Genomic DNA, 10767 nt, shown 5'->3' on the forward strand with positions numbered 1-10767 from the left:
TGAGGGTCCTCGCTTTGTTTGTTTGTTAATGTCGATGGTGTTAGATAGAGGCCTTATGCTGGTGTTTCACACAAATCTCTAGAAGTTTCAGGTGAGGGTCCTTGCTTTGTTTGTTTGTGTGTTTGTTTGTTTATGTCGATGTTGTTAGATAGAGGCCTCATGCTGGTGTTTCACACAAATCTCGAGAAGTTTCAGGTTAGGGTTCTCGCTTTGTTTGTTTGTTAATGTCGATGGTGTTAGATAGAGGCCTTATGCTGGTGTTTTACACAAATCTCGAGAAGTTTCAGGTTAGGGTCCTCGCTTTGTTTGTTTGTTTATGTCGATAGTGTTAGATAAAGGCCCTGTGCTGGTGATTTTACACAAATCTCTAGAAGTTTCAGGTGAGGGTCCTTGCTTTGTTTGTTTGTTTATGTCGATAGTGTGAGATAAAAGCCTTATGCTTGTCATCTCAATTTGTGACATGGATGGTGTTTTGGGTCTTATTCGGGTTGTGAGGTTGGAATCTGATGGTGGCCCTTCACAGAAAAGTAGAAGTTGTATGAAATGCGGGTGGTGTTTATTTGATGTGAACTAAACTTGGCCAAACAATTATTGCAACAAATTTCAAACACAAATTAAAGCCTTAATTCCCGTGTCATTTCAATAAAACTTGATATGCCAGTAAGGCCGTTCACTTAACCTTCAGGATCACGTTTTGGATTAGGTATTTATTTTACAGGGATCACATGACCCCCGCTCATGTAAGGGTACCCTCAAAATCGACCAGACAAAAACGGAAGGGCCGATTGTAAAATCAACAAACAATCACAATAGGCAAAACTGTGCAACTTTGCAAATTCAAACCAATTATCTACCCTGAACAGATTGTTTTGTTTTGCTACCTTGCGTATTTCGCGTGCTATGCTATTCCTACTGATGCAGGTGTCGATCGCAAGAGCGGTCAAAAACGGGACGTTTTGAGTCAATTGTTATGGGTATCATGTCAAAAAGCGCTACATTTTAGCAATGACTTGGTGGATTGCTTTGAAACTTTCAGAATAATTATGTTACCAATATACAAGAAATATTTCGTGCGAAAGTAGGGATCGTTACGGTTGTTTAATCATATGTGACGCAATGTTTCGGAAAATGTTGTTAAACTTGTCATAGGATTTTTCACTTGTGTAAAATAAATGAATGACTCAGCATGTCTACAGATAAATGATTGATTTTGTGTGAGTTTCATTTGCGTGTAACCACTGGCGTTAATTTGCTAGTCATGCAAACACATGAGAAAAAAATGGAACGTTCACGCTGTTTTGCTCTGACAGCTGTTATCGCTGCGTGCCTCTTAAAACATGCTACGGTCACGATTGGCTGGGCATCGCTGTGGCGAGAGAGAGAAAATGTAAGTTTTACGCCCTCACGGCAAAGCCATTAGGGGCATGTTACACGGGAAAACCCGGCTTCATCGCTGTGGCACCAGAATCATCGCCTAAATATCAAGCGTGGTTATAGGCCTAGCAAATTTGCGTCAGTGCTTATACGCACATAAAACTTTCGCAGTGTGTGTATCAATCATTTTTCTAAAGACATGCAAACTCATGATTTGTTTTAACACAAGTGAACAATCCATTTTGATCCCTGGCTCACATTCGCTTTCGCAGTATTTCAATATTCAAGGGAATAACACGCACAAAAAGAAAAACTCGTTCAAACGTTGTATTGCATAAATCCAAAAACAAAGAGACTGCCAACGAAACAAGGAAACTTGTTGTATTGCACAGCAAGCAATCTAGTATTTTCTATGTATCACAAATAAAGCCTGGACGTAGATGCTATGGCTGATTTTTACATGGTGAGGATTGCATCTTTTAGGCCGTTGGCCAGAATGACCAGAATTAAGACTCCCCGACATAGAATCCATCCGGTCCAGATCCGATTACACAAAGATCACGACTGCTCCTGGGCGATTCTGTCTTTGTAAGCCTTTTGACAAACGAGAGAAAGATTTCATCTGTGGGCTTTGTGAGAATGCTACTTAATTCGAACAATGCCTAAGGGTGGGTGTGTAAGCACTTATCAACTCTCCTTGGAATGGATCTGTTTGTCTTAATACTTGTGTCTGAATAGGCAAAAAAAATCATATAAAGATGGAAACTGATGGAGAGATAATTACAGAAAGGGGTTTGGGCAGAGAGTGTACCGTCTACTCTACACACTCTAATGGGGTGATGAAGTAAAAGGGAAAGAGAAAGAGAGGGGGGAGAGTGCGACAAGGGAGAGAGAGAATTGAATTGAATTGAACTTTATTAAACAAGGATTAAGATTTAAGGCTACGCCTTTTCTTACAATCTGTCCTTGGGACGCATAGACACACAATTATATAATTAAAAAATTAAAAATTAAAAAGTTAAAGAGTTAACCAACAAAAGGAGGTCGGAAAACTTCAGCACGTGATAATAAAGATGACGATGCTGATGATGATGACGATGATGATGATGATTATGATGATGATGAAGATGAGGCATGAAGAACATACATATGTGGTTATTCATAAAATCAAATGCATACTATGCAGGTAATTATAAATACAAGCTGGTGGCAATCGAACATGTAGCAATAGTACAACAAAAATATGTTCAGAACATACAATGCACAGCATATCTTTGACGTAATACTAAGTGTGGCAAATCAAAAGGCGTTAAACTACTCAGACATTACGTGGTTTTTAACACATTTTTTAAAACTTTTTAATGACTTCAAGTGCTTAAAGGATGATGGAAGCGAATTCCGAACTGAAGTACCCGAAAAAGCAAGACTGGTCTTATACAGGTCAATTTGTGGAATCAGTGGGATCAAGTTGACCGACCCATATCTGTGGGTAGCTTTATTAAATAATGATGTAATGTAAATAGGCACTTTACCGTAATACAATTGTTACATGAAAATGGCTTTGTTTAACTTGAGATGCTTTTCCAGTGGAAGAAAGTTAAGTATTTTTAATTTCATATCTGTTGATGCATTATCCTTTACGATGAGTTTGGCCGAGCGACGATAGAGAGAGTCTAACTTTTTCAAGTGGACATCACTGCTGCCATCCCAGAGCGTCGAAACATAATTGATGTGAGGAATTACTTGAGCATGGTGGAACATTTCCAGAGTCCTTCTGTCCGTAAATTGCTTTAACTTGGACAGGAGGAAAACGTTCTTGGCTACTTTCTTGCAAATATGCTGTAATTGTGCCTGCCACTTGAATTCACAATCAATAATTACCCCTAAAACGCGATGCTGTTGAACTTGTTCAATTGATTGCGTACCAATAGTAAGATTTAGTTTGAGTGGAGAAATCTGGTGTTGCAATTACCATACTTTTAGTTTTTATTGGATGGACAAGCATAGCATTAGCACTACACCAGTCATTTACATCGTTTAAAGCTGTTTGAAGGGAGGACTCTATTACTGGAACAGACTTTCCACTTGCATGAAGAGAAGAATCGTCAGCAAAAAAATCACTTCTTACATTACTATCAGAAATGTGCAGTGGCAGATCATTGATATCCAGACAGAACAAGATCGGCCCAAGCACTGAACCTTGAGGCACCCCGCATTTCACAGTCTCCTCAGTAGATATTTTACAGTTTAGGGCAGTATATTGAGATCTGTCATGTAAAGAGGAAGCAAAGAAGTTACACACTGAACTGTTTTTGACATACAACTGTAATTTCTTCAATAGAATTGAATGATTAACAAGATCAAACGTTTTTTAAAAGTCGAGAAACACAGCACCACTGATTTCAGATCGGTTTGTTGCAGACAACCAGGTGTCGCATAGCGTGGTAAGGGCGCTGTGACAAGAGTGATTTGTTCGAAAACCAGACTGAAATTGATGGAAAAGGTTTCTGCTTTCTATGTACGCGAGCAAATGTTTGTGAATATGTTTTTCCAATGGTTTGGATAAAATGGGTAATAAGGAAATTTATTTGGGTCGGATCAATTTCCGCCTTTATGGAGTGGAATTACTTTTGCTTTTTTTAACAAACATTTTGCTTTATGCAGAGATTATACACATAGGTGAATGGCTCCACAATATTTGGTAGAGCTAGTTTGGTCAAGTAAGAAGGAATCTTATCAGGACCCATGGACTTTTTATTCTCAAGGCCTTCTAGCACCTTCCCTACCTCATGCACTGCCATGTCTGGAATAGTAAAAAAATCGTCTGGTTTACATTTCTGATTACAAAAATCATGTAATTTTGAGAAAGAGACTTCAATGTCAGAATCAAGACTGTCGCATTTTGCAGATTCATTTAGCCTATTGGCAAGGGACAAAATATGGTTATTAAAATCTTCAGGGGAGATGGTTGTGGCAGACCGATTTGAGTTCTGTTTAGATTTACCTAATATGTTATTAACAGCACGCCAAACAGTTGCAATATCTTTCTTGTCCTCGATTAATGTATTAAAATAATGTGCTTTTGCTTCACGTGTTAATTCTGTCACTTTATTCCTTTGTTTCTTAAAATCAGACTTCATGTTGTTTGCTTTGTAAAAATCACGCAGGGACATGGCTTCTATAATCTGTTCCGTCAACCATGGGGGAAGAGATGGATATTTCACTCTGTGGTGACGTAGTGGGGCATGCTTATCCACTATAGGATAATATATATCTAAAAGGGCGCCCAACGCTTCGTCAGCAACAACATGATTAAACACAGAGGAAAATGGTGCTATCAAAATGAGATCAAAGAAGAATTTGGTTTCATCAAACGTTTTAAAGCTTCTATATTCAATAGTTGTATGGCCCTTGTGCACCGGCTTAGGTAACTTGGACGACCAAGAACAAAATATTGAACAATGGTCACTGATGCTTGAAGGTACAGTTTTCACGTTTGACACCATGGAGGTATTATTAGTGTAAATGTGGTCAGAGAGAGAGAGAGAGAGAGAGAGAGAGAGAGAGAGAGAGAGAGAGAGAGAGAGAGAGAGAGAGAGAGAGAGAAAGAAAGAGAGAGAGAGAGAGAGAGCGAGAGAGGGGGAAGAGAGAGAGAGCGAGAGAGAGAGAGAGAGAGAGATAGAGAGAGAGAGGAGGGGGGATGGAAAGAGAGAAAGAGATTCAGAGGTAGAGAGAGAGAGGGGGGAGACAGACTGAGGGAGACAGAAAAAGAGATATGGGGAAAGAGAACAAAGCGAGGAGGAGAATGAGACAGAAAAAGAGAGATAAAGGGGAGGAGGGGGGCAGACATAGACAGAAAGATAAAAAAGAGAGAGAGACAGAGAGACAGAGAGACCTACGAAGAGTACATTAAATTTTGTGTATGAGAGGTGGTGGAGAGGTGAGGACAAGCAAATATTTCTGTGAGAATAGGGTACGAAGCTAATCATCATTGTTTTTGTCCCTGGGGTCTTGACGTACGCTCTGGTGAATTTCTTAAATAATGATATGTATCCTAATCAATCGAAGACCGAATACCTGATAGCATGTGTCTGTGTGCGAACACACAAATTAAAAGAAGTCGCGCAAGGCGAAAATACAACATTTAGTCAAACTGTCGAACTCACAGAATGAAACTGAACGCAATGCAATTTTTCAGCAAGACCGAATACTCGTAGCATCGTCAGTCCACCGCTCGTGGCAAAGGCAGTGAAATTGACAAGAAGAGCGGGGTAGTAGTTGCGCTGAGAAGGATAGCACGCTTTTCTGTACCTCTCTTCGTTTTAACTTTCTGAGCGTGTTTTTAATCCAAACATATCATATCTATATGTTTTTGGAATCAAGAACCCACAAGGAATAAGATGAAATTGTTTTTAAATCGATTTCCGAAATTTTATTTTAATAATAGTTTTTATATTTTTAATTTTCAGAGTTTGTTTTTAATCCGAATATAACATATTTATATGTTTTTGGAATCAGAAAATGATGAAGAATAAGATAAACGTAAATGTGGATCGTTTCAAAAACAAATTATTTTTTTTACAATTTTCTGATTTTTAATGACCAAAGTCATCAATTAATTTTTAAGCCACCAAGCTGAAATGCAATACCGAAGTCCGGCCTTCGTCGAAGATTGCTTGGCCAAACTTTCAATCAATTTGATTGAAAACTGAGGGTGTGACAGTGCCGCCTCAACTTTTACAAAAAGCCGGATATGAGGTCATCAAAGGTATTTATCGAACAAAAGAAAAACAAAAGTCCGGGGATATCATTTCCAGAAACTCTCATGTCAAATTTCATAAAGATCGGTCCAGTAGTTTGGTCTGAATCGCTCTACACACACACACGCACAGACAGACAGACAGACACACGCACACACACACACACACACACACACACACACACACACACACACATACACCACGACTTTCGTCTCGATTCCCCCTCTATGTTAAAACATTTAGTCAAAACTTGACTAAATGTAAAAAAACTGGCTCGCTCTGGCTCTCGCCCTCTCTCTCTCTCTCTCTCTCTCTCTCTCTCTCTCTCTCTCTCTCTCTCTCTCTCTCTCTCTCTCTCTCTCTCTCTCTCTCTCTCTCTCTCTCTCTCTCTCTCTCTCTCTCTCTCTCTCTCTCTCTCTCGCTGTCTCTCTCTCTTTCGTTCTCACTCTCGCTCACTCTCGCTCTTCTCTCTCTCTCTCTCTCTCTCTCTCTCTCTCTCTCTCTCTCTCTCTCTCTCTCTCTCTCTCTCTCCAACCAGCAGGCATGCTTCTAGTAAATTCATTCCACCTCGCCCCCGACTAGATTTGTACAAGTCTAGTCTTGCATTTTCAGGGTCATCAGTGTGGAATTCACTTCCAACAGCATTAAAACATATTCCATCAGTCAAAGCCTTTAAAAAGCAAATACACAGACATTTGTTTCAAATCTGATTCCAAGTGGAGCGTTCCACCGTTATCGTAACCTAGTTGTGATTCAAAATGGGTTTACTCCGATGTATTAAACCGTCCTAATGTTATCATACATACCGGTTATCTTATAGCAGTCTCTTTTCAGGGTTGCTGTTTCTATTGTTACTGTTTTGTTGTAGTTCTTTTCTTCCTTTTGCTATGTTGTCGGTATCTTTTGTAAAATACAAATGACTTACTGTTTGTTATTTTGCTTGCTTGCCGTTGTTGTTTCATTTGGATCATATGTTTCTATTGCTCGTGACTTTTTTTCTTTTTTTTTCTACTTTACTTTTGAGTACACTTGACTTGCTGTTTGTTGCTTACTTATCATCATCCGGGGTTTTTTGTTGTTGTTTTTTATATTTAGTCAAGTTTTGACTAAATATTTTAACATCGAGGGGGAATCGAAACGAGGGTCGTGGTGTGTATGTGCGTGTGTATGTGTGTGTGTGTGTGTGCGTGCGTGCGTGTAGAGCGATTCAGACTAAACTACTGGACCGATCTTTATGAAATTTGACATGAGAGTTCCTGGGTATGAAATCCCCATACGTTTTTTTCATTTTTTTGATAAATGTCTTTGATGACGTCATATCCGGCTTTTCGTGAAAGTTGAGGCGGCACTGTCACGCCCTCATTTTTCAACCAAATTGGTTCAAATTTTGGTCAAGTATTCTTCGACGAAGCCCGGGGTTCGGTATTGCATTTCAGCTTGGTGGCTTAAAAATTAATTAATGACTTTGGTCATTAAAAATCGGAAAATTGTAAAAAAAAATAAAATTTATAAAACGATCCAAATTTACGTTTATCTTATTCTCCATCATTTGCTGATTCCAAAAACATATAAATATGTTATATTCGGATTAAAAACAAGCTCTGAAAATTAAATATATAAAAATTATTATCAAAATTAAATGTTCGAAATCAATTTAAAAACACTTTCATCTTATTCCTTGTCGGTTCCTGATTCCAAAAACATATAGATATGATATGTTTGGATTAAAAACACGCTCAGAAAGTTAAAACAAAGATTGGTACAGAAAAGCGTGCTATCCTTCTTAGCGCAACTACTACCCCGCTCTTCTTGTCAATTTCACTGCCTTTCCCATGAGCGGTGGACTGACGATGCTACGAGTATACGGTCTTGCTGAAAAATGGCAGCTACTTGACTAAATATTGTATTTTCGCCTTACGCGACTTGTTATGTTGTGCTGTTGTGTTAAAAAGGCAGATCCCCTTTGGACTCATGCATGCACAGTTTCTTCATTTTGTCTGCATACACGGTGAAATACGCAAAAAGAACAAGAGTGCAATGAAGAAAACTAACAAAGACGGCATCCAATATGGCGGCGCGAAGAGAGTATGAGCGGAGTTGTGCCCCTTAGAGCTAAAGCTAGCCGATCCATTTGATAACGTCACGCCGAGTAAGAAGAATGAATTGGACCTATACGGCCTTGCTGCGTTGCATTGCGTTCAGTTTCATTCTGTGAGTTCGACAGCTACTTGACTAAATGTAGTATTTTCGCCTTACGCGACTTATTTTCTTTTCCTACTTTTTTTTGTAAACACATTTGATTTTGTATTTTTTGCTTGACAATTGTCTGAAGAACTAAGAAACAACAACAAAAACAACAAAACGAAGCGTTGTTTGGGATGGAAAGGAAATGCAAAAATATATTAAATGACCGGAGTGTGTATGTGTGCGTGTGTGCGTGTGCGTGTGTGTGTGTGTGTGTGTGTGTGTGTGTGTGTGTGCGTGTGTGTGTGTGTGTGTGTGTGTGAGTGAAGGGAGATGGAGGGAGAGAGAGAGAGAGAGAGGGGAGAGAGAACGGGAAAAGGGAGTGAGGTCTTGACAGATTCGTGCAACCCGGCACCGGAATGGGGGCAAATCTTGACAAATTGTCAGATTTCAATTGAACACAAAAATCGACAATGCAAGGCTCCATTTACAAGACTTCCGTTCACATGATTAGTGGGTTTTTTTTAACTTTGAAACATGATTCGCGGTTTTTCAGGGGTGGGACTCTCTTGTGATGAAAAAAGAGGAAATCCCTTTTTTTAGGGGGTTCGGGGGCATGCCCCGCCGATTATTTTAAAAATGGTACATTAAAATCTGTGCAATCTGGTGCATTTTGAGACTAAAACTCAACTCGTTTGGATCAGGTAAAAAAGACATTCTCCTCAACCCCCCCCCCCCCCCTCTCCCCCCACCCCCTTAAAAAAATCACAACCAAACATACAAAAACCACTTTCTCACAACAATGGTAACATTGAAATGTTGCATACTTACGAAATGAACCATGTATCAATAATCCAATACTGGCAATAGTATGATCAAATGCATTGAGGCTCAACATGACTATTACTTATCAGGAGTTTTCAGTCGGCACAATTTAACTCTCAAGCCTCCAGTGTTCTGTTCCATCTTCACTTCTGTCCATATTATTCAGTCAACAAGTTGTAGATACTGTGATGAAATGGGACGCGGAAAAATAGATTACTCCAGCGGAAATCGTAAATTGTGTCCGCGGAAATCCGCGGATTCGTGGAAAAGTCCCACCCCTGGTTTTTACTGAAGGTGTCAATGCTTGAACGACACCGCACACACACACACACACACACAAAAAACCAAACAAGCACCAACAACAACAAAAGAACAAGTCGCGTAAGGCGAAAATACAACATTTAGTCAAGCTCAGTCGAACTCACAGAATGAAACTGAACGCATTGCATTTTTTCCGCAAGACCGTACACTCGTTGCATCGTCTGTCCGTCGCTCGTGGCAAAGGCAGTGAAATTAACAATACAGAAAAGCGCGGTAGCGGTTGCGCTAAGGAGGATAGCCCGCTTTTCTATATCTTTATTCTTTTTACATTTAGTCAAGTTTTGACTAAATGTTTTAACATAGAGGGGGAATCGAAACGAGGGTCGTGGTGTATGTGTGTGTGTGTGTCTGTCTGTGCGTGCGTGCGTGTAGAGCGATTCAGACTAAACTACTGGACCGATCTTTATGAAATTTGACATGAGAGTTTTTGGGTATAATATCCCCGAACGTTTTTTTTCCTTTTTTTGATAAATACCTTTGATGACGTCATATCCGGCTTTTTGTAAAAGTTGAGGCGGCACTGTCACGCCCTCATTTTTCAATCAAATTGATTGAAATTTTGGCCAAGCAATTTTCGACAAAGGCCGGACTTCGGTATTGTATTTCAGCTTGATGGCTTAAAAACTAATTAATGACTTTGGTCATTAAAAATCTGAAAATTGTACATTTTTTAATTTTTTTCTAAAACGATCCAAATTTACGTTCATCTTATTCGCCATCATTTGCTGATTCCAAAAACATATAAATATGTTATATTTGGATTAAAAACAAGCTCTGAAAATTAAATATATAAAAATTATTATCAAAATTAAATTTTTGAAATCAATTTAAAAACACTTTCATCTTATTCCTTGTCGGTTCCTGATTCCAAAAACATATAGATATGATATGTTTGGATTAAAAACACGCTCAGAAAGTTAAAACAAAGAGAGGTACAGAAAAGCGTGCTATCCTTCTGAGCGCAACTGCTACCCCGCTCTTCTTGTCAATTTCACTGTCTTTGCCGTGAGCGGGTGACTGACGATGCTACGAGTATACGGTCTTGCTGCGTTGCATTGCGTTCAGTTTCATTCTGTGAGTTCGACAGCTACTTGACTAAATGTTGTATTTTCGCCTTACGCGACTTGTTAACTCTCTGAACGTGTTTTTAATCCAAACATATCATATCTATATGTTTTTGGAATCAGGAACGGACAAGAAATAAGATAAAATTGTTTTTAAATCGATTTCGGAAATTTAATTTTGCTCATAATTTTTATATTTTTATTTTCAGAGCTTGTTTTTAATCCAAATATAACATATT

At 39.0% G+C, this 10767-nt stretch overlaps 1 protein-coding gene across 1 annotated transcript in view; it reads left to right on the forward strand.

Annotated features, from left to right (window-relative positions):
- LOC138945828 (gonadotropin-releasing hormone receptor-like) overlaps positions 1–10767 on the forward strand; it is a 168713-nt gene that overhangs the window by 101009 nt on the left and 56937 nt on the right. The gene's annotated exons all lie outside the window — the stretch shown is intronic.

The sequence above is a fragment of the Littorina saxatilis genome, linkage group LG1 (assembly GCF_037325665.1).
Source record: "Littorina saxatilis isolate snail1 linkage group LG1, US_GU_Lsax_2.0, whole genome shotgun sequence".
Taxonomy (NCBI): Eukaryota; Metazoa; Mollusca; class Gastropoda; order Littorinimorpha; family Littorinidae; genus Littorina; species Littorina saxatilis.